The sequence below is a fragment of the Condylura cristata genome, unplaced genomic scaffold, assembly GCF_000260355.1.
Source record: "Condylura cristata isolate star-nosed mole 26May11 unplaced genomic scaffold, ConCri1.0 scaffold00003, whole genome shotgun sequence".
Lineage (NCBI taxonomy): Eukaryota > Metazoa > Chordata > Mammalia > Eulipotyphla > Talpidae > Condylura > Condylura cristata.
In genome coordinates, this window is record NW_004567104.1 from 9,873,127 (window position 1) to 9,899,085 (window position 25,959).

Below are 25,959 nucleotides of genomic sequence, written 5' to 3' on the forward strand. Positions count from 1 at the left end.
TCTGCAGAATCTAATAGAAACCAAGTGCTGCAAAACCTTTTTTATTGCTCTCTCTAGATTTATTACTGGTAAAGAGAAAATATTGAGGAAGTTAGCTAATTGGGTATTAAGTAACTCTTGGTTTAAAGATTTGGTTCCTAAATTTTGCTTGACCCTTTGGTTTTTGTTTCTCCCAGAGTCTTACTTTTATGCCATATTTTGTTGTTATATGTCACATGCTGTTTCGTGTTAAATTGTTAAAGAATTCTATCTTAATATTTGGGTAAATATCTTCCACTTTAAATTATTGTACTCTTCTTTTCCATGGGTAAGGAAATTCTGGTTCCAGGTTCTTGCCATTTCCCCTCTATCCCCCATTTCAGTCCTGAGATTTGGGTAAAGATACCCCCACCTCTAGGCTCTGTAGTATTTGTTATTATAAAGAGGAAAAAATCTCAAAAATGTGTGCTATGGTAAAAGCTACTGCTAAGGAATTCATGGAAGTCAAAAAGTCACATAGTTATAGTTCTGACTCCAAGAAAGCAAAGGCTTAGCTGAAAACTTTTAATGTATTTTGAGTCTTTCCCTTGATTGTGTCCTATGCTGAGAGCAAAGTACTTTGGATTTTTCAGTATGCTATAAAGAATGCTTAATGGTTGGTTGAGGCCCAATTAAGTCAGAAAACTAAACTGCTTAAAATAAATTGCTTATTGGACCTATGAATAATTCAAGGTTCTAAATCTAAGTTTCTTGTTGGAAAAGGATTGAATTGGTTAAAAGAAAAAATTGAAGGTAAAAACAAGGAAGAAAGGAAGTAGTTTGGCTATTTTAAATTACACAAAAATACAAAAATTTCACTTTAAATGACTTTATAAAGATTATTGCTTTACTCTTACAAATTCATGATAATAAGCTGGGTTATTAATGTTCAGATGCTTGTACATTACAGTGAACTCTACATTAGCCACTAGGGAACTCTTTTTTGAGTTTCCAAAACATCTCTTTTGGACAACAATTCAGAGGTGGAGCTAAGATATGGCAGAACAGTTGTCTACTCCCAAATACAACTAAGAAAATAACTATCACCCACAGGTATATATCACCACCTCATTGCCAGCATGGCTGGACTGATGTACACATTTTTCTCCCTTACATGAATATTCTACTCACTAAGTTTTTGGAACAGGGGAATGGAATGGAAAATTTATACATGGCAGTAGCCATTCCCAGTACATGGTTGGATTTGGGGAAGGCACAAACTCTGGGACCTTGAGGTGAGTGTGAACTGCTATACTGCTTCCTGACTGAACCCTAGAACACATTAGTCAGACCCAAAGTAATGGGCTAGCTATGGTGTAAACAACACCAAGGCAAATATTATATCCTATACAATTATCATTCAAATATGGTGAAGAAATAAATACTTCCACAGACAAGGAAAAATTAATGAGTTCATGACTATCAGACCTACCTTCCAAGAAACACTGAAGAATTGATATGATCAAATAAAAAAGAACATAAAACCATAAACAAGGAAGAAAGTGATAGAACTGTACAGTCAAAGGACAACCAATTAATACCAGCACAAAAAGAACAATTCTAAAACAGAAATTTCAGTGTCATCTGTATGGTAACTACAAAACAAAAACCTAGCACAAAACACTTAGAAAAAGAAAGGAAGTAACTAAGAAAGCTACCAGAGAATGACATTCAAATGAAAGACAGATATAAGTACATGGAAAATGAGACAGCAGAAAGATAAACCAGAGAGAGAGGTGCAGTAAATAGGCCTCATTTATCAAAAAATCATCCTAAATGTGAGTGGTCTGAACTAGATCATTAAAAGACAGAGAATGCCATTTGAATTAAAGACATAATGCATCTATATAGTTAAATATTAATTTATAGATATATTAAATTAAGTATATATTAAATATAAGGACAAACAGACAAAAAGTGAAAGACTGGATCGAACTATTTGAAGTCAACAATAAAAAGAAAAAAGCCAGAACTGCTATTTTTATGTCTAATAAATTAGATTTTCAGACAAAAAAAAAGGCAATCAGTGACAAAGGTGGGCACTATATAGTAATCAAGAAAACAATTCATCAAGATTTAGTTATCATCGATAGTTTCACACACGCAACACTGCTGCACCTAATTATATAAAAAAAACTATTAATAGAAGTAAAACAAAATATTCACAATAACACAATCACGGGGATTTCAATACACCATTTACATCAATGGATAGATCTTCCAGACAAGAAAATAACGGCACTAACAAAAGTAATGGACCAGATGGACTTAATAAACACATAGTCTTCCATCCCCAAAATAATTCAAATTCACCTCAATTATACAGGAGACAGTCTCAAGAATATATCATATGCTGAAACATGGAATATGTCTCAAAATACATGAAAATGGAAATTATATCAAACATCTGGAGGTATCACACTCCTTGACTTCAAATTTTACTGCACAGTGATAATAATCAAATAATATGGTATTGGAACAAAAAAAAGACAGCCCAATGGAACAGAGATCTCAGAAACAAACCCACACAAACATGGACAGTTAATTTTTGACAAAGAAATTATGATCATACCATGAAGGAAATAACACCTTTTTAACAAATGGTGTTGAGAATTTGGACAGCCTTATGCAAAATAAATAAATAAATAAATAGGTCATTAATTATTTAAATCCACAAAAAATAATTCAAAATGAATTAAAATATGGCTATAAGAGGGCCCTCCCTGGTGGTGCAAAGGGTAATAAGCACAGTACTAAGAAGCTGTCCACAGCCATGGCAGCACGAGTTCTCCTGTCCTGCCCACTGCTCCCCTCAGCAGTATTTCAGTCAATCTGCCTATTATTTTCCCCATTCTCTCTCTGGTGAACCTGCTCAGCTTCTGCACTTCTAGCCTGTACCACAGTTCCTGTATGAATAAATAAATAAATCTTCAAAATGGCCGTAAGAATAAAAACTATAAAATACATAAAAGAAAACAGGTGATACACTTCTGAACATTAATCTCAGAGATGCATTGGGGATACAACACTAGCAGCAAGGGAAACAAAAGCGAAAATAAAACAAATGTAAATAATTCAAACTGAAAAAACCATTTTACACCACAAAAGAAAGAAGACAACCTACTAACTGGGAGAAGATATTGTACATAATGTTCAATAGAGGGCTTATTTCCAAACTATATAAGTAACTCTTATGACTCAATAACAACAAAATACAAGCAATCCAATTTTAAAATACCTAAATACATTCAAATGAACTATAAGCACCTTAAAAGGTATATATATACACAAGTATGTATGTATATTGCAAATTAAAACCACAAAGAGCTATCACCTCATACCCCTGAAAATAATCTATATTAAAAGACTTGAAACAAATAATGTTGGTGAGATATGAAGAAAAGGAACATTCATTAGCTGTTGGTGGGGCTTTACCTGGCACTGCCGCTGTGGAAAATGGCATGGAGATTCCGAAAAAAAAAAAAAAAAAAAAGGAAATAGCAATTGACTAAGTAATATCACTGCTAGGTATTTACCCAAAGAATATGAAAACTCTAATACAAAAAGATTATTCACCCACTCTCTTCATACTATTTATAGCAATGTTAACAAGTAATGGAACCAACCTAAATGCCCACTGACAAGATGACTGAATAAAGAAATGCTTTTCAGGTATTTAAAAAAATGGAGCACTGCCTTCTGATAAAATGAATAGATCTTGAAGTGATTATGCTAGATGCAGCAAGACTGAAAATAAAAGTTATAGGATAGTTTCATTCATCTGTGTAATACAAATAACCAAATAAACAGGTAAAGTTCAGCAAAAATAATTCTTAGACTCTATGAAAAAATATACTAGTTTCCACAGGGGACAAGGAGAGGTTGGGGTGAGAGGGGAGGAGAAAGAAAGTAATAGCTTATTGAAACTATGGTTGAGAGAGACTGAAATGTGCACACCTAGAGGGGTGAAGATATACCTTCCAAATCAAGCAATTATATAAACAATTGGCAAGTTAAAAAATGGGGGAAAATTCAAGACCAAGGATTAAAAGTAGAAAAAAAAATTTTAAGATTTATTTTTGTATTGCCTATACACTAGGGTGTATAGGCCAGAGATGTGGGAGTAAGAGGATTCACCAGAGAAGAGTGGGGAGCAGATCAGGCAGATCGAGGAAGTACACTGCTGAAGGGAGAAGCAGGCAAGACAGGAGAGGTCTGCTGCTCCATGTGGGTCAGCTCCCTGGCTGGGGATCTCACTCACATCCAGCAGTGCTTGCACTGAGACTTAATCCCCATACCACCAGGGAGGTCCCAAAAAAAGAAGAAAAATTTTAATCCAAAGCTAATTAGTGGCAATCAAAAGCTGATGTAAACTAAAAGATCTCAATCTATCCCCTTTCTCAAACTCTTCCTTTGTATTTTTTCTTCAAAAGAAAAACCATATATTTGTACAAGGTGCTCTTTCACGCTTGCCTTTCTGAGAACTGGACATAGTCTCGATATGCTTGAAGAGAAACAAGGACTTTACCCCATCCAAAGTCTATTCTCAACTCTCAGGGAAACTGAGACATGTCTTTGTTATCTTTGGAATGATTGCGGTCTTTAAGTCTGTATGATTAATGATAGTTTAATAAGTTAAATAAGTAATAAGTTAAATAATAACAGTTAAGTAAGAATCTTAATTTCCACCTTATACAGAACACCTCCTTGATATAAAAGTATTAGAGAAAAATGCAGTTAAATGGGCATATCAATTCAATTTCTTTAAGGAAATAACAACCTTTGTCTTATAAGTGAGTCTTTATAAGACTAGAGGTGTGTATTCAGATATAATTCAAAGTGCACCATGTTAAATTTCTTCTGGGCATTTAGAGAAAAAGGAAGTCTGCACTGAGGAAGCAATATTCTATGTTTTTGATGCAAATTTTCTATCTCCACTTTGTATAGAACCAAAGAGCAATTCTTAGAATTGAAAATTTAAGGAGTAGTTTCTTATTCAAAAGTGTAAGTAAAGAGAAAGCACTATTAAGAAACTGAACAAGAATTCTCATCTTCACAAATATTGATAGTTCAAACACTATTTCCTTAAAATTAGCAGACATGGTTAATGAACATTTTAAATGAAAACTAAGAGATCTGTATTTATGTGGATGTATGTTTGTGTTTCTTCCTAGTTGCTATATTGTTTTACCTCCAGCTGTTAATAGAATTAATTCATACTTTTACCTCCAGCTGTAATAGAATTAATTCATACTTAACTTATAAATGACAACTATGTAAATTCTAAATTCATTAAAATAGAAACTATCCCAAACATATTTAAAGAAATGTGATCTAGAATAGCTTTTGGTCAATGAGAACTAACTTAAATACATAGTGGTTTAATTTAAAGCCTATGTATTTTCAGAGGTATAATGTTACTTATTGTTGGACTGATCTACTCTTAGGACTGAGAGAAGTGTTCTATAAAATAACCAAATAACTTGACTTTTGAATTGTGGAACTTCCTAAAAAGTTCCCAAGGCAGGACTATAAACTCAGCTTTTCTTGGATCCTTCATTCATGAATCTTTATTAGCATTGTGAATCTTTATTAGCATTGTGTAGCAGACATGGTACTGATAGAGCAACAAGGGGCACTAAAACTGGCCAAGGACACAGTCCTAATCATGAACTGATCACTGTCTGAGTTCTTTACCTGCGTGCACAATTGCAAGACTACTCAGGCTGAAAGAACAACAACAATAGTATTTATTTAATAAACCAGGGAAAAAGAAAGAGTTACGGAGGCCAAAACAATGGCCTCACTCAAAACAATATCCAGTCATTTTCAGTCCTAAACAAAAGCAGCTAAAATGCCATCTTCCTGCCATTGAGGATGCAGAGCTTCTCTCCCAAACCACAGACCACATGTCCAACATGGCATCTTCTTGCCTCTGCCAATGTGAAGCACATGGCAGCCAGAGTATAGGCCAGGTTCCAACTCACAATGACAACGGAAGACACAAAGAGGGCTTCCCTGCTGGTGCAGGGGTTGAAGACAGCACTATCAAGCTATCACCAACAGCAGTTAAAGACAGCACTGTTAAGCTATCCCAGCCCCTGCAGCATGAGTTCAATTCCCAGAGAGTCGGGGAACTAACCCACATGGGCAGCAGATCTCTTGATCTTGCCCATTGCTCTCCTCAGCAGTGTGTCTCAGAACAGCCTATTCTGCTCCCCACTCTGTATCTGATGAAACTTCTCACCTTCCCCACACCTCTGGCCTGTACCTCAGTTCTTGTATGCATAAATAAATAAATCTTTTTAAAAACAAGCAAACCAAACTGCCTTTAAAAATAAAAAAAGATACTACAGGAGGTGCTCCTGGAGCTTCTAGGGATGCCCCAGTGCAGCACCAGACAAACAACACTCAAGACAGCAGCTGCCGCAGCCAAATGACTGACCAATGGCTCCACATGTGCAGTTCAGTGTGGTACCTGGCTCCAGGTCTTCGCCTTCTCTGCCAGGCTGTAACTGAGCAAATCCGGGAATGGTTTCTGTCACTTGGATACTTGCAAAGCCTCTGAACTTTTCTTCTCCAAGGTTGGCTGCTGGAGGCCTCCACCTTCAGAAGCCCATAATCATCTTCTGGAAGATTGGAGTGGTGGGGACCTAAATCTGCTGACTACAAATGCTGATGATTTGGGGTTAAAAAACCTGAATCCAAATCAATGAATCTGCAGCCCCTTCTGCGAGTCCCTTATACTTCTTATCCATTGCACCAGCCCCCAAATACTGCATTTTTTAGCACTTTCCCTGGAGCTATCTATCTTCTACCAGCAAACCCCTGCAGAGGGCACCACCTATACCAGTTTATGGCTTCACCCACCGATTACAGTACTAGACATTAAACTGGGCAGAGCACAGCAAACCAAACATTGGCTCTTGTGATGCTCTCTTTTTAACTGAGGCAGGGGTGGGGGATGCTGCAATGACACAAAATATGTAAGTTCTCAGAGCTCAGAAGAAACAGAAAACAGGGTAGAATGATGAAGCACTGAACAAAGTTTCATTTTAGAGAGATGGCCAGGGATGGTCTATCTGATTAGGAATATTTAACAGAAATCTGAAGGAAGTGAGGGTGTAAAACCACATTGCAGTGGGAACTCTTCAATTTCATATCTCCCAAACTGTAGCAACAGTCACTGTACTTCTCAGAATCTGCATGCAATTACTCAAAGAGCTTATTCATTTTCTCTGCAATTGCACTGAAACAAACAAACCCCTATGAAGACCTTGGTCTCACATGAAATGCTCAAATGCATTTTGAAAGTATTCCTTTCAGAGGTGGTAACTTCCCACTTGTAAATCCATAGTTACAAAATCCCCACACAGAGTGTGTTAGCTCCCTGTGGCTTAAAATCAGGGTATCATCAGGAAAACATACAGAACAGCTGTATCTATATCTCTGTCCACTTGCACACAAGGTTTCTGAGAAAGTCTTGTTTGCCTTGGGACTGCCAGTGCCTAGCACTGATCTGGCACAAAGTAAAAGTACAATAAATACTTGTGAACAATTGAAGCCACAATTTTGAATTACGTCTGATGAAATGATATAAACTTGGTAGGAGTTCCCATTACGAAGACTTTATGCACAGTCTCATAAAATTAAAACCAAATGTTTTTAATTCTGCCCTTATCAATAGTCACCACTTCCTTTTAAATCTAAGAAAACAGAACTGAGCTTTTTGAAATCTTCATTTGTCTTAAAATACTTAACATTTATAATTAATAGAAAAGAATATAGGCAATCTAGAATTAGTGGTATTCCATCTACCACTTTTAAAATATAATAACTATTAATTTATACACTCTAAAAAAAATCAATGGAGATTTTTTGAACATCTCAGTTTGATCAGTAAAGCAGACTCACTGATACTATTCTCAGCTGTAATTACAAAAAACTATTATTGGTTTAAATAAAGAATGAAAGGGTCCATTAATATCTTTGCATTCAGAAGACCAGAAGAGGAGGTCTGAGAATAAAATTATACACTATCAGAAATACAGACATTAATTTAAAAATCAAAATCTATGTTTAATTAACTTGGATAAGTTCACAATAACTAGCAAGCCTAGTTAAAAAATCAAAAAGTTAAGTCTTAGCTATCTATGCTAAACAGAGAGGGGGAAAATTAGAAAAAAATAATTTAAATACACAACACCAGCCCCTTATTTAGCTGCCAATCAGCATCATTATGACAGGGTATTAGAAATAGACACTGATTTGCTTTTATACTCTCTCTCCAGGTAACAACCAGCAAGGAAAGGCCTCCCTGATGGTGCAAAGGGTTAAGTCTCAGCATTGTAATGCTATCCCCAGCCACTGCATAAAGCTTATGTATGCATTTCTTCACCAATCCCACAATTGAATAAGCCAATTCCTTATAAGTCCCCTAATCTATACAACCTACTAGCTTTGAATCTATGGGAGGGCTGACGGATTTATGATGGTACAGTTACTACTGTTGAGAAGAACACCTGGTGTAGAGTCATCCAAAAAGACAGCAATGAATCTCACTGTTACATGAGCCATCTCCCAAGTCTTGCAAAAAGGACCAGAAAAAACCGAAGACGGTGCTGTTAAACAATTTTCAAAACATGAGATTTACAACACTTTAGCAATATGGAATGAATAAACACAATGACCACAACACTAGGACACTAGGACAGTCATGTGTCTCTAAGCTGCCAAGGAAATGAGAGGAGTTTGGATTTCTGAAGCAGGCCCCTCGGGGACAGCATCCCTTTTTCCTCTTCATCTTCTGCCTGTAAGGTAAGCATGGCACTTAAGGGCCCTCCCTGGTAGTACAACAGGTTGAAGTGTAGCACTATGAAGCTATCTGCAACCACTGAAGCAGGAGTTTGATCCCCAGCCAGGGAGGTAACCCACATGGTGCAGCAGACCCCTCCTGTCTCCACTGTAGCAGGAGTTTGATCCCACGTTAGGAAGGTGACCCACATGGCCCAGCAGACCTCTCTGTCTTGCCCGCTGCTCCCTTCAACAATGTACTTCATCTGTCTGTCTGTTCTGCTCCCTACTCTGCCTCTGGTGAATTCTCTTATTGCTCCTGCACATCTGTACTCCAGTTCTGGATGCATAAGTAAATAAATCTTTAAAAACAAAATAAAACACAACACTAAGAGTCCAACGGTTACCTTGGACAAGGACCACACCCATGAGACGGCAGCAGGCTTGCTGGAAAAAACCTGTGATGCTCACAGCTACCCTGCAAGCTTGAAAATGCCCATTTCTGGGCTTCTTTTGCATAAGAAATAAAGCCACTATCTCAGGGGTACCTGGTACTTGTTAAACACAATATCTAACTGATATAAAACTGTTTTCTCTAGTTTTCATATTCCCTTAGCAACAGACTTCCTCATCTAAGTTGCTACATTTATAAATAAAGCTATGTTTAATTTCCCTGTTCTGTGCTGAGGGCACAATGAGTGCTCACAAGGATTAGAGAAGACAAACAGTCAAGTAAAAACCCATCTTTATTTCTCTACACTTCTATGCTTTGGCAAAAGAATATAAGAAAAGTTTCCGCAGTCTACAAAAAATGCTTTCACAAAGCCACTAGCCTTTAATTCCCAGGGCATAGAATTTCATATGGTAAGCCTGTGGTCTCATCTAAATCTCCTTATTCAACAGATCTGTACTGTAGAAAATCCACTCTACTATCTCTTTAGATAGGCTCTGTCTTTCATGTTGGAGTCATCTAATTTTCCCCAAGCCAGCAATCCTTGAACATGTGTGGGGTATATTTTTTGCTGAATACAAGCCACATGGTCATCTTCAAGCCTATAATTCAGCTCAGTAACACTGGGAATTCTGGGTGTTCGTGAACATAACCACCAAGAGTCATACACACTTTTGGTGGTAACATTGCCAACTTGAGTTCTATTGTGTCATTACATCATGATGAAAAACTGCCTGACACACCAGGAAGCTGACAACTGTGAGAGAAAAAAGCATCAGGGAAAAATGAAGTGATTGATACAGAAAACAGAACAAGAAATATCAAGCAGGAAAAAGTTGACATTTCCCATAACTTTAACTTAAAGTAAATTTGTTTTCTCCTCACACTGACTACAAAAGGCTGAATCAAAGTTTTAACAAGGTGCTAAAGTGTGAGATGTCTGCTTGAACCTAACTCATATATGTTGCTCTATTTTTTAGAGAGGGAAGGAAGTGACCATAATTCTGTGACCAAATGACCAAGTTTTCATAACCATAAATCTGAATACACAAACTTCAGAAGCTTTAAGGACAAACACAATGGGTCAAACTATTCCAGTATGAGCCACAATTGTTTATCTCAGCTCCTTTGCTCATACGATATTCTTCCTTCAAAACTCCCTAGACTTCCTCTCTGTCAGTCCTTAGGCTCAGCACCATCCCTTAAACACTGATGTCTCCAGTATTCTGAACTCCACTAGTCTACCTGCTGACCTTCATCTAGGCACTCATGGGGAGAAAGTTTCAGACACATTCACCAACTTTGTTGTTCTCAATACTGTCACTTCTTTCCTCTCCTCTTAAACCTCAGGACCTGCTGAGACCTGTCCCAAAGGTGTCTACTTTCTCAAGTTCAAAACTAAAAATATTTAAACTTGTCTATTTTACATCTCAATTCTACCCTGTTTCTTATTACAAGCCAGCCACATCGGGGCACCTTTCCTATTTCAAACCTTCACCAAGGGCCATTGGCAGCACCCTTTTTTCTACTCCACCTTATTTTTCTAGCAAAAGTAATGGAGTCTGCATGATCCAAAAATGAACTCCACACATTCTTGGAGGGAGGATGAATTGGAGGCCTCTTGGTCTTTAGACATTACTGGCATGAGTTGACTTCTAAAGGAACAAAGAATCTTCAGACTGAGGAACTATGGTTTATGCATGTCCTCAAATCCTCTTAAACTCACCTTTTCTTACCATTGCAAAGACATTCAGGTCAATGGAGACTCCAGCGTCTTCCACAGGCAACCTGAGAGGGTCTTTACATAGGCTCCTCTGGTATTGCCTCATGACACACCCATGAAACCTGTCTGTTGCCTAATAGTCATACACACCTAGTTTGAAGTAGTGGTGCCGCCTTTAATCAATAGGGAATGAGGAACAGCGATAAAATCTTCTCCTTTCTCTCCTCCAGGTTGTTTGTGATAATACATTCCATAAGACTTCTCTTGAGAAGATCCCTTGAAATCCAGCAGTCAGCTACCTAAGTAATGGACACTAAACAATGCCAGCTTCCCTATATAATTCTCCCAGGTCCTTCATTCCTACTCTCTGGAAGCCATTCCCACTAAATTACCTAGCATAAGATTATCCCAATGAATAGAGACTTAGCACCTTACCTTAGCAGAAATGACTCTCTAAAACCATCCTCCTTCTCCCTCTTCTGCCTCCTTACAGGATGTCACACCCGGCAGAGAATTCACACAATCTTTCCCATCTCTGATGTTGTCTTAAGTTGTTCCTTCTCTTGGCAGTCGCCCAAAAGGGACATTCATATAATTAGAGAAATCTGTAATTTATTAGAAACACAATATTACAAATGGGAAACTGAAGCCCGGTAGAAAGATCTGGCCTAAGGTTTTCAGTAGCTAATTTAATACAAAAATGAGCACTCTCCTAGTTGTTGTGCGCTTCTGCTTCTGGCTCCTGAATGTTCATCAATAACTCTGTTATAGTCTTGAGAGTCTACTAAATTAAATGCTCATCTACCTCCTAAGATATATTCATTTCTATCTTCCTTAAAGTAATTTATTTTTATTGCCTGAGTCACTGTATCACACTAAAGGATTGATAGAAACTGACTCTTTACTCAATGATTCAATTGAATTCCTCAAATATCCACGGGCCACTTCATATAAGCACTTTTGATGAGTGCACTGGGGAATACAAATGAGTATGACATATTCTTTACTCAAACAAAATTTATAACGTAGTGGGAAAGACAAGATTGTATACAGTGTGTGATGTGATTCTCTTCATGTGAAAAGTAGAGAAGGTTTAAATTATAAGCTATACTATCTAAAATACTTGCAAGAAACACATATCCAAAAAGTGTTTACATGTATAGTACATAAAGTGAAAAAGCAAGCCAACATACAAAGAATGATAAATGAAGAAGAGTTCAAAAAGAAGGTTATTTACAGATGTAAATATTTCAGTTAATTATTCATCAAAGTTCACCAATCAACAAATATGTGAGCGCATGTGTGTGTGTATACATATACATACATATATATGTATATATACACACACATATATATGTAAGCCATGGACTTTCTATAATAATATATATGTATATCCTATAATACTTCAGATAATAATAACCTTTAAAACATTGACAACAGTCACTAAAAAAGCAACCTTTGGCCCTCCCTAGTGGCACAAGGAGTTAAGTCTCAGCACTGTGAAGCTATCCACATCCACTACAGCACAAGTTTAATCCCTTGCCAGGAAGCTGACCCACATGGTGCTGTCCTACCCACTGTTCCCCTCAGCAGTGTTTTCCAGTAGATCCTCCTGTTCTGTTCCACACTCTGTCTCTGAGAAATCCTCTCAGCCCTACCCCCCCCACATCCCCTTCACACACACTCCTCTGGATTGTATCCCAGTTCTTGTATGCATAAATAAATAAAACTTTTTTTTTTAAAATAGCAACTTTTAAAAGCATCTAGTCCACCCATCTCCTAAAGTTACCAGATCCCAAAAAGATTTGTTTATTTATTCAAACTGTTTTCCCCCTGGGACCCAAGCTCCATCATTCTTTCCCAGCAATTCAAAGTTGCATTCTTACTCTCTGATCTTTCTCCCCCTCATCTCTAGCAACCAGTAAACTACCAAATCTGTGGCTTCTGATAGATCCACAACACATCTATATCCTTTCCCCCTTTCTATAATCACTCCTATAATTCTTCTCTGATCCTCCTAATATCATTCTATCTCTGCCCATGCCATCCACCATAATGTCAGAGGCACCCATCATAAGCCTGGCTCAAACTATCCTGTTGCTTTACTACCAAAATACAAAAACAAGATAAGATCAGTTTTTCTTTTTTAGCATTCTCATTCTCAATTCACTAGTTTCTCGTTGTTCCTATCCCGCTGCACCTGTACTGGACTATCGCCCTGCTCCCAAAACAAGCTATACTCTCACTCTGATCAGAACATTAGGATAATGCAACTTGTCAAGATCCTGCTTACCATTGGCTTCTCATATCTCTTGGTATTCATTAACCTTTTCACCTATGTCTTCATACCCTGCACATGACTTGTACTTATTTCAGAGTATGTAATCTTTGACTTGTTACTAATGTGTCAGATAAACCATTAGATCAGTGGTTCTTAAATTGTGGTCCCCAAACCAAAAACATCAGCATCACCTGGGAACTTGTGAGAAATGTAAATTTTCCAGCCAGAACAAACCAACTGAATGAGAATTCCAAGGAGAGGTCCAGCACTCTGTGTTCCTCCAGACTCCCTGGAGTCCTGATGCAGAATGAAGAGTGAGAACAACAGCACTAGATCCTGGCTCCCCAGGGCAGTGACCAAAACTAAGGATAATCCATCCCAACCCCAGAAACAGGGTCTGAAACAGACAAGAGTACTGGTGGAGTTTCTGTAAATAAATTTCCCAGGGACACACTAAGTTGCAGAGACAAAACCGGAAGTCTGGTAATCCTGAGCAGTGGACCAGTATGTCATCGTTTCTAACAGTGACAGACCATTTACCTGTATGCAGAAACATCCAGAAAATACACTTAAGTGATCTACTAACTACAAATTATACAACGAATAAATCAGGTTACTCATCTGTGGCTTCAAAAAGATGAAATAATTGAGATGGCCAAGAAGACTTATTTAGAAATGCCCTTTTTATATAAAAGGGAGATCCTGCAGGAACAACTGGAGAATAATTAGTCACTAAATGTGTCTTTTTCAAAGTTCTCACAGTACTCATTATTAAAAACTAAATTATGCTGACAGAATGGTGTTAGATGCAAAGTCGGAAGGTTGTCTTCTTAACAGCATGTAGTATGGGTATTGCAATAATATTTAAAAAACTGGCTTATGTAAATACATGTGATGTGAATACATTTTTTAATTCCTTATTTATTTATTTTGGAAAGTTGGCTATGTCTTTTGAGGGGTTGTTCTCTCAATCTTTAGAATTTTTGGAGCTTATACTCAAGTGCTACTCTTCCTTGTAAGTTTTGTGTACTATCCTAGGGAAATAACTTCCAAATCCATTTTGAATTTTTTTATGCCTCATTTATAAAACAATAGATAAATCTAAGTATCACTGACACTTAAAATGTGAACTAAAAGGGGTCCTCCCTGTTGGCACAACAGGTTAGGATGCAGCACTGCAAGTGAGCCACAGCTTGCGAGTTCGATCCCAGGCCCTGGAGGTGATCCATATGGTGTGGCAGACCTCTCCTCACCGGCCCGCTGCTCCCCACAGCAGTGTACCTCGTCCATCTACCTGTTCTCCTCCCCTGCTCTGTCTCTGGTGAATCCACTCACTGCCCCTGCACCTCTGGCTTATACCGCAGTTCTGTATGCATAAATAAATAAATCGTTTTTTAAAAATTTGAATTTAAAGGAAAGGAAAAAGAGTTCATGGAATCCAGGTAACATTCATCCTAAGCAAGACTGTCCTACTTTATAATCAGTAGTGGCAAAAGAGCAGGTTGGTCAAGCTTAAAGTTCGAAGCCTGTAACCAAGGGGTACCCAGGGGCCCTAAAGTACTCTGATTAAAACCCTGTGGAATGCAAAACAGAGTTAAGTAATGAAAGAGTTTAATACTGGGGATTGCTCAGTGAATTGATATGATATCACTTAAACATACTCTACTAAAATAATTCTGAACCTGTTTTTGCAACATTTAAATAATTGATCTACAAGAAGAAGGAAACCAAACTTATTTGGAGAAAAATATTCTCAGGTCTACTGTGACACAGAGAATAAACAAGTAATTGAGAAGGGCCTGTGACACCGAAAATAAACAAATAATTGAGAAAAAAACTTAATGGAATCAGGAGCCAGTGTCAAAACAGGCACTAGTTTAAAAGAAAGAATGAGATTTGAATAATTGCTCTAGTTATGTTATTTAACTAAGTCTAATTGTGTTTGGTTAAGTTAGGTAATTTTCCTGTGTGCTTAACTCACCATTCAGTTCAATAATAGCTTTTTTAATTGTTTATTTGTTTGTTTACTTATTTATTTTTGACATCATTCTTCATGTTGTGCATTTTTCATCTCAGTTGTAATCCCTGTGGACTTTCCACCACCAATTCACCATGTACCATCACCATAGTCCTGTGTACTTTTCCCACCCCAGTTCTGATCCATTTCAACATGTTGAAGTTAACACTGCTATCCTGTATTGAATTGCAACAGCAAGCTCTTCAGGCCTGTCTAGCCAGTTGCCAGGGCCCAGCTCTGGACATGTTAACTGATCTTCTGAGATGTTAACAGTAGGCCCTAGTTTCCTTGACCACTTATGGGGTCCAATGTAGGAAGGAACCTCACACAGAAGGACTTAGTTCTCAAGGGGCATCAGGGCCGTCAAGGTGCATAGCAGACTCAGCACACACTAGGCCACTAGCCAACACTGCATTCAGAAGCATCTTTCTGGCCCAGATGGCCAGGTCATCCAATCTCTGAATAAAATGTCTGCCAACAACTTTGATTTAAAAAAAATAATAATAATAACAAGGCCTTGGGCCTCTCTGGTGGCACAGGGGTTAAAGACTATTATCAAGCTATGGTTAGCCACTGCAACATGAGTTTGATCCCCAGCCAGGGAGCTGACCCACTTGGTACAGCCAAACTCTCCTGTCTCACCCGCTGCTCCCCACAGCAGTATCCTTCAGTAAATGTGTCTGTTCTACTCCCCACTCTGTCTCTGGTGAATCCTCTCACCACTGCACTTCTGGTCTAAACACCAGTTCTTGTATGCATAAATAAATAAAACTTAAAAAAAAAAAAAGACAAGACCTTGCCTGCAACAACTAACACTTAAGTATCTCTGCATGTTTGTGTGTTAATTGTTACAGAAACAAGAATAGCTAGGAACACTTGCTTTTGGAACAAACATACTAAAAAAACTCTTTAACATGTTGAAAAACAAAATCTTTCAAAAGGCAAAATTAAGTAAGTAACATATTAGACAACAACCCAAATTATAAGGTAAATATGCATCAATCTATATTAATGTAAATAAATAGATCAATAAATAATTGAAATAGAAATGAACAAATCTCCCATGCAGAAAATTTTAAACAATTTAGGTGGCTACTCCCCACTTAGAAAGTGAAGTGTAATTGTCTAGATGAATAGTAAATTCCTTCCAAAGAGTCCAGTATTTAGACAGAGAAACTCCACATTTTCAAACAAATCATGAAAAAGAAATATAGAAATTTTGAGAACCATTCTATGAAATGCCTAACTAGGGCCCCTTGAAGAAGTCAGAGTCATCAAATACATTCAATGTCTGAGAAACTATCATATAAAACATACAAAGAGTCCAAGAAGACATAACTACTAAATGCAGTGCAGTATCCTGTACTTGAAAGTGGATATTAGGGAAAATAAGGAAGCTTGAATGAAGAAAGAACTTTAGTTGATAACAGCATATTGATACCAATTCATTTACTGTAACAAACATGTCATTCCAAAGTAAGATGTTTACAATACAGTTTACCCATGCATGCTATGTTCACAAGTTTTCTGCAAGACTGAAACAAAAAGTTTACTTCTAACAAGGAAATATACAAATTTGTGATTTTTAGTAAGAAACTCTTGTTGAAAGTAGATTTTAGAAAAGCTTCAGAACTCTGCTCTTTGTATCTGTGGTGTCAGCCCCTCTTCCAACCCTGGCCTGCCCTGAAACATGCAGCAATTTAAAAATCACTATTAAGAAAAATGATCATCGTAAATTACCAGCCCTTGCAGGAAATGGCAGGACTCCATCGCATGACCCTGTTCTGCCTTTCACTGACTGCATAAAGCCATAAGCTCTCTGCAGACAGAAATGCATCTTAGATGCCATAGGACATGCTAAGTACTCTGTTGGCACTAAAAGAATACTTGCTATTTCCCCCACACCAGCATGAACAGGGATTACTGCCAACACGGGGTGACCGTTTTCACTGCCAATCCTACTGCCCTCTGGCAACAGACCTGTAAAAATTACTTTACCATTAGTCAAACCTATCTCATGTCTTCTGTTATCACAGATCCTTACATTTTTCCTTTCCTATTTTCCTACCAACTTAGGAAATTGGTACCAGTCTTTTTTCCCAATAATAAAATTAGATTGAGTGCTGAATTTTTCAGAAGTCTAATAAACAATACAGAAAGTCTTCAAGTTAATAGCTACTCAACCAAATAATAAATTTTCTTTGTAACTTACTCAACACTCCAGAAGTTTACTCCTAGCACCACACACAACGAAGGGCATGGATTTGTGATTTGCATCCATGTTTAGCCTTTGGTCTCCCTTTGAATCCACAGGAATTGTTCTTATTATGTGCATAATATAGACTGAACTTTGAGGCCTCCCTACAAGACTGCCTTCAGAAATTAGACAGAGCTATTTGTTTTTTCTTACATCATTGTAGTCCACATAATTCTCCTATTACCATATCACCTGTGGATCATTAACATCTGTGAATCATTACCATAGAACACACCTATTTAAATAAATTACTCTGTTCTCAGGACTTAAGAGACTTGTTATGTAAAACGATTTAAATTCTAAAGTCAGAACTATAGGGGAGTACAAATCTGCCACCCCAATGTATGTTCTTTTAGTAAGAGTTAATGTCATGGAAGGGACTCTGAAGGCCGGGTGGAGGCTATGAGGAAGACCTAATCTCCTTCAATGGGGAAGGCAGAACTTAAAGTGAATACATTTTGTTTGTTGTGCTTTTCCCTATAACTTCCTTAATTGCCTTCCTTTTCTCCCCACCCCTCCCCCTTTTCTTTCTTATCTGAAGATGTTTTCTCAAGATGGGTGAGTTAGTCATGCTGGGTCTTTCCAGGTACAAAGGAGATCTATAGATATAGATATTTACACACATTATTAAACTTTTTTTTTCTCTTATGAATCTGTCTTTTTGGTTATCTTCTAGCCTAGATAAGCTTACAGGGTAACAGAATGATTTCCCTTGTGTCCCTACATCCCCCATGGACTGAAAGCAGCCCTTGTCCAAATAGGAATAATATGTCAGCAATGAATCAATGTCAAGAACATGGTAACATCAGTGGCGTCAGGAAAGAAAGACTAGGAGAACAAATAAATCACTCGGGAACCCGGGGTTCACACTAATTGATACAGGCATTCATTTAACAAGTTATTACTAAGCAGCTGTAACACATCAGGCAAGGGTCCTGCTCTCATAGAGCTTATGCTCAAGTGTAGAAAACATGATATTCCAGAAGGCAGGACATGAAAAAGAATTCAAATAGTGATAAATACTAGGATGAAAATAACCAATGGTAAAAGGCAAGGAAGGAATGAGGCTGTGGGTAAAGCAATGCTATCTGAGAAGGGAGGCAGTTTTCAATGGTCAGGAAAAGTCTTCCCAAGGAGGTAAAATTTGAACTTTATCATTACCCAAATGTCAAAGAGATGTCAGCCATGAAAAGACTTAGGAGAGGGTGTTACAGGCAGAGAGACCTAACCACACAATGCAAAGGACCTGAAACAGAAACAGAACCCTCCTGACAAATCCCCAGAAATGGACAAAACGTTCCATAGATTCCATAGAAACATGAAAACTGATGTTATGTGGAAATAAATCCAAAACACCTGACTTCCCTGCTACTCTCCAAGTAGACTGACTGGGGATCCAACCAAGGTAAAAAGAACAAGTTCATGGGGCAAAGAGTTAGTCTCTGAATGCTCCATTTCACAGGATGGGAATTTAAAGCCAACATAAAAAGTCAAAACTCCTGGGCCTCCCAGATGACACGAAGGTTTAATTTTCAGCACTGTGAAGCTATCTGCAGCCACTACAGCATGAATTAGATCCCCAGGCAGGGAGCTGACCCATATGGTGCTGCAGACCTCTCCTGACCCACCCGCTGCTCCCTTCAGCAGTATATTTCAGTTAATCTGTCTGTTTTGTTCCCCACTCTGTGAATCCTTTCACACACACACCTCTGGCCAGTTCTTGTATGTATAAATAAATAAATCTTTTTTTTAAAGATTTATTTATTTATGCATACAGAACTGGGGTACAGGCTAGAGGCACAGGGACAGTGGGAGGATTCACCACACACAGAGCAGGGAACAGAACAGGCAGATGGATGAAGTACATTGCTAAGGGGAGCAGAGGGCGGGCCAGGAGAGGTCTGACTCGCCATGTGGTCACCTCCGGGCAGGCGGGAATCGAACTCATGCTGAAGTGGCTTTAGCTTCCCAGTGCTGTGCCTTAACCCACCACCAGGGAGGGCCCTAAATAAATAAATCTTAAAAAAAAAAAATCAAAACTCCCATGCTGTGTGGTGAAGGCACAACAACCCAGATGACCCATTAAATAGGCCACAGAAGACACAAGGGGCCCATGCAACAAGAAGTTGCATGGAAGGATCATCAAAATCCCAAGGGAATTTATTTTTGCATACCCCTCCACCTCAAATCCCAATTTGGTAGGTATGAGATGAAACCTAGGAATCTGAAGTTTAGTAAGTTCCCAGATGATTGTGTCTAGCCAGATGTTGGGATTCCTGATGTGAAGGGGGAACTGGACATGAGGCCTGGGGAGAAGCTAAATTCTTGGGGAGGGATGCAGTCAGAAGAATCCTCTCGCCACAAAAGAATAGAATCAAGGCTTAAACTGAATACAGTTGAGATCTTAAATGTTTGAAACTAACCATAACTTTCCCTGCTAAAGGAAACGAGACAAAAACACCGCAGAACTACAAGTACTCCTTTCCCTCAACTATTGTACATCTCAGTTCAGAACCACTGACCATTGGTCACAAGGAGAAAGAAAGAGGCGGTGGAGAAGCTCTATTGTCCCCTGAGGAAAGCCAGTGCACCCTAACAGATAGTAAACTGTCAGTGGGGCCAAGGGAGGCCAATTTCCACAGGTAAAATATTCATACCACAGCAGATTTCAAGCTCCAACACAATGTCACTGGACATGTAATTTGAGAAAAGATGTACAGTAGCTACAATATTTTTGTCATACAGAAACAAGAGATGTACCTCACTTCACAAGCACAGACAGCAGTAAACTGACCCAAATAATTAGTAAGTGGAGACTTAACATATTTATTAACTTTGTTTTCAATATAGCCTATTTAAGGTAAGTTTAAGCCCTGAAATACAAGTTTAACAGCCAGCTCATGAAATTCCTGAAAATTTAAAAATACAGCAATCAGTATGAGCCAGTTCTAATGCACCATTAACAAAAAGAATGTCGAGTTCACTGGCTTTTTTTCTTTCACTTTTTCCTTTCTGGGTCTTGCTCTTCTCTTCCCCGCATGGATACAGAGGTACCTTCACATCTGTTACTAGAAACACTACAGTTCCAGCAGCTGAGACAGCTAATGCCAAGAGATGGGCTGGGAGGAGGGGTGGGAGGAGAAGTTAGCCTACTATATGTCGGGGACAAGTTCATTCAGAAAAAATGGTTCCTTGGGACTAGCTATAGGGAACAGTAACCACAATTAAACAAACAAACAAATAAAATATGCTTAAAAACTGCTGGTCTACTTGACATCTATGAATTTTGGGGGGTTTGTATCACCCATGCCACCATGAAACCGATGGAAGATGCCCTGTTCCTATTGAATGTAAAACTAAAGAACGTAATGTGAGGGACATTTTTCCAATATAGCATGAACTAATTAGTTCATCCTTTTAACCATGAAAATACACACAATTCTTCATCATTCTAACTAGATTTTTAAAATACTTCTGTGCATATACCCACTTGTAAAAACCAATGAGGGATGCTTCTATTAAATTCTATGCCATGCTTCTGTATCAAGAAAAATAGAATTTTCTAGGAATACAAAAAAAAAACATATACTAAAAGTATAGTTATTAAAGGCATAGAGTTCATTATCTCTAGTTGTCTCCAACTTTGTTGTGTACTGTTCCTACTGTTTCCTATCTTTGAGGATCTCATAGAATTCGATTCTCACTGACTAATTCCTCCTGCACAAAGTTAAGTTCTTCTCCCACATTCCCATAGGGTTACATTTCCATATCTACCCTAGCAGTAAATCCAGCTTGCTTGGTTATTTATGGATGTCACTCCTCCTGGATTTGCGATATATAGGGTAGGGTGACATGTGAAAGAGGAAAATTGTCATCTCTCTGTTCCTACCCCTATTTTAACACTTTTTAGGTGCTTCCTGCAAGCCTTGCAATGGCTTCTGAGATAGTTACTATTTTATCTTCATTTTCAGTCAGCAAAACCAAGGCATAAACAGATATTTAAGTTACCAGGCTTAGGTCACATGAAGCCAGAGCCCTTAGGATCAGAATCCCAGCTTTCTGTTAGCCATGGCCTGGGCCATTTCTCCTCCCCGTTAGGGCTTGCTTGGGCCATCTTGCCTTAAAAGATTTGATTTGTGCCTTTATTTGCATAGTCACTGCCCCATCTTCCAAGACAGTGGTAGCTTGGGGTTGGAGTAAGGGTTAGGACAGAATCTTTGCTCCATGTTATGAGTGTTGAAATATTTGTCATTTATAATATCCTAACAACAGATGTTTCACCTCCTTTGTATATCAGGATTCTGGCTGGAATTCCCCTCATCCTTTTTTGCTTTTAAATCTCTTTGATATTATAACCATACTAATACAAAAAAAAAAAAAAAAAAAAAACAGTTCATCCCCAAACCCTTGAGCCTTGCCTTAGCTTTAAGTTTTTATTCCAACTGGGAATAATGGTGAGATTTTTAAAAATGACATCTAAACTTCCTCTTTATATTTTCTCTTCTCTTAGTTCCTTTTTATCTAATTCCCCAGTTTAGACTCTGAATATTTACAGCATTACTCCCCCATATATCTGAAATTACTTTTCTGTTTTAAGTCATAGAACCAACACACCCTTCCACTACAATCCATTGGTACCTTCCCAATCTCTTATTTCAAAGGCTTAATCCATCAGAACTTGGGCAGATAACACTACTGAAAAAAGCTGACAAAATGAAGACAGTTGATAAATCAAAATTCTAGACAGTCCATTCCACATCTACAAATGCATGTGTAGAATATGTAAATGGCATGGCAGAACAAATAAGCAAGTAAAACATTAACCACAAACATCTACTTTTTTGAAATATCTATATATTGTAATAAAATGAATGACATTATTTTCTTTCATTGCCACCCTTTCATTCAGCTTACCTGTACTGTGTACTATAACAAACACTAAAGTCATAAAAAAGCCAAAAACAGAACATGACCTCAAAGACCTTTCCCTGTAAAATGGGAAGATGGGACCTGGTGATACAAGAGTCAAGTCTCAGCACTATCAAAGCATTTGCAGCCATTGCAGGCTGAGTTGCAGGTAACTGACTCACATAGTGCAGCAGACCTCTCCTGTCTCACCTGCTGCTCCCCTCAGCAGCATATTTTAGTTCATCTGCCTGTTCTGCTGCCTACCCTGTTTCTGGTGAATCCTCCCATCCTCCACACCTCTGGCCTCACCCCATCTCTTGTATGCATCAATAAATAAAATAAATCGTAAAAATAAATAAATAAAACGGAAGATGGATGATAAAACAAAATAATTGCAAACCCAGTGATCCTAATATCATGCTCTTAATAAAAATCTATTCATATAAAAGAGGTGGCAAGTAAAACAAGCGATTTTATCCTGAGTAGGAGCTAAGAGCTCCCTGGTATTGTTACAGAGCAACCCCTTGCCCAGTAGGAAATGGTCATACAGAAAACAGTCCCTGAAGGTACAACATGTTGGAGAGCAGCACTATGAAACTGTCCACAGCCACCTGCAGCATGAGCTCCATCCCTGGCCAGGGAAGGCCCATATGGCACAGCAGACCTCTGCAGACAGACCCACTGTCCACTCTCAGCAGTGTACTTCAATGGATCTGCCTGTTCTGGTCCCCACTCTGTCTCCGGTGAATCTTCTCACCTCCCTGCACCTCTGGCCTGTACCACAGTTGCTGTATGCATAAATAAACAACCTTAAAAAAAAAAAAAAAAAAGAGGGGTTCCAGCAAGATGGCAGCAGAGTGAAGACACGGTAATCACTACCTCCAAACTCACACAGGATTATAGGACTGAATACGGTCTGTGGACTTACATACTGTGACTTTCAGCCCAAATGAGAACATCCTGTACTCACTAGAAGGAAGATCTCTGAGGGAGAATCTCGGCATTTAGGGAGAATCAGAGTTTGGGGAGTTCCAATAGGGGAACTCCGATCCACTCCAGGAGAGACCAGTGGCACGAAGGAAACCTGCTTCCCTTCCCTCCCCCATGCCCGCCCAGGAGATAGAGAAAGACTGCACAACTGGGAGATGAGGAGAGACATCACAGTTGGGTGAGCAGAATTCCAGCTGCAAGGAAAGCTGCAGCCCTGAACCCGGATCACTAGGGCGCCCAGGTGCTAGGACCCCAGAGCTCACACAGGCATTAGAAGGAGACTTGCTTCCCTTTCCCCCTCAGCCTGGAGATAAGGAGAGACAGTGCAGGTGGGTGAGGGGAATTCAAGCTGCAGTAAAAGACTGCAGCCCCGAGCCCAAATTGACAGGACGCCCAGGTGCTAGGACCCAGAAGGGGAGCAAGCCAGGAGCTCAGGCACTAGGAGACTTGCTTCCCTCCCCTCCCTCATCCTGCCCCGGAGATAAGGAGACACTGCACAGCTGGGTGGAATTTAAGTGCAGTGAAAGGCTGAAGCCCCAACCTGGATTGTTCAGGCACCCGCCCAGGTGCTAGGAGACTTGCTTCCCTTCCCCCATTGGCCCGCCCTGGAGATAAGAGGAGACAGCTCAACTGGGTGAGCAGAATTCAAGCTGCAGTGAAGACTGCAGCCCTGAACCCGGATCTCCCAACTAGGATTTCCCAACCCAGATCTCCTGGGCACCCAGGTGCTAGGACCCAGGAGCTTGCCAAGGTGCCCAGTCACTGGAAGGAGACTTGCTTCCCTTCCCCCCTCTGCCAGCCCTGGAGATAAGGACAGACAGCACATCTGGGTGAGCAGAATCCAAACAGCAAGGAAAGGCTGCAGCCCAGATCCAGGATCACCCAGGTGCTAGGACCGGGAGTGTCCTGGAACCCAGGCACTAGGAAGTGCCTTAGAAGGAGGCTTGCTTCCCTTCAGCCCACCTCCAGATAAGGAGAGACAACTCAACTCACAGAGGCCTGACGATTTGTGAGTCAGAAAGGTTCACAGTACTCAGAAAGTAAACAAAACTAGTGACCAACCCAATCACAGGCCCAGCTGTAGGGAGATTTACAACACTTCTAATGCGCCCCAACCTCTACAGAGATATCTAACCATAAAGGGAACCCTGGACATCAGAGGCTATAAAAGCAGCAGGCATCTTCCTGAGACAAGGACTCAAGGTGTTACTGGAAGAAACCAAAACACCATAAGAGACCCCGACTATTACCGGCTGAGACAATAGACACAATTCCACACAGTGGGGGCTGCAAAAGCAGGAGATATTGAAACAAACTCAAAATATTCTCCACAACTGAACTGTCTGGAAGTCCTTCAGCCACCCCAAAAAGAATACCCAGAAAGAATGCTGGTCAATAATAGCAACACTGTGTCTCAGCGAATAGAGAGTATTAGAAAATATACAACAGGGAAAAGAAGACAAACAAATACCCAAGCAAGTCCACAGAGGGAAAGTTCACCACAAAAAAATCAGTCACCAGAAAGCATCAAAGAAATAGAACTGCTCAGCCTATCAGATAGAGAATTCAAAATCATCATGATAAAAAAAAAAAAAAGAAGATGAGAAGGAAAAAAAATGATATGAGGTAAAACATCAAGGAATTGAAGAATGCAAACAAGGGAATGAGTGAAAGAAATAAAAAAGAAAAAAGATATGAGACAAGTGATCATCGAACTGAAGAAAGAAAATGAGACACTAATAAAGGAAATAGAAGAAATGCAAGTGATGAAAGGTCACTAGAGGAGATAAAAAATGCTGGGAAAAATAATGAAAACAGAATAGATGAAATGGAAGAACGAATCAACACCCTCAAAGACTCAGAAATAAAACAGAAAAATTAAACAGAGAATTAAAACAGAAAAAGAAAGAGAAGTAAAAAGGAAAAGGAATGAAGAAACACTTCAAGGGCTATCTGACACCATTAGGAAAGGAAATATCAGAGTTATAGGTATCCCAGAAGGTGAAGAGAAAGGCCAAGGAATCAAGAAAATATTCAAGGAGATAATAGAAGAGAACTTCCCTAATATGAAGGAAATGAAAGTAGATATCCAAGAAGCAAGAAGAACACCAAACTATCATGATGACAGGAGAAATACAGCAAGACACATCATAGTAAAACTTCCAAGAATACAAGACAAGGAAAGGATAATGAGGATGACAAGAAGAAATAAATAACCTATAAAGGGAAACCAATCAGGCTAACATCAGACTTCTCTGAAAAAACACTATGGGCAAGAAGAGAGTAGAGGGACATACTCAACAAACTCCAAAGCATTAAATGCCAACTAAGAATACTCTATACCCTGCAAAGCTCTCCTTCCTCTATGAAGAAAGAATAAGGACATTTTCAGATAAACAGAAACTCCACAATTTTGTCATGACTAAACCCCCACTCCAAAAAATACTACAAGAAGCCCTCAAACCAAATCCAACAGAAGAATGAAGAACAATTCAAAAGAAGGAATACAAATAGAAAAGGA

General features: G+C 38.9%; 1 protein-coding gene across 2 annotated transcripts in view; it reads right to left on the reverse strand.

Moving 5' to 3' along the window:
- The window catches only part of PLD1 (phospholipase D1, phosphatidylcholine-specific), a 199,164-nt gene extending 187,705 nt beyond the window's left edge, over positions 1-11,459 (reverse strand). For both annotated transcript variants that reach the window (XM_012733922.1, XM_012733914.1), the window contains exon 1: positions 11,421-11,459. The gene's annotated coding sequence lies outside the window, so the exon portion shown is untranslated. The remainder of the gene's footprint in view (positions 1-11,420) is intronic.
- Between the last annotated feature and the right edge of the window lie 14,500 nt (positions 11,460-25,959).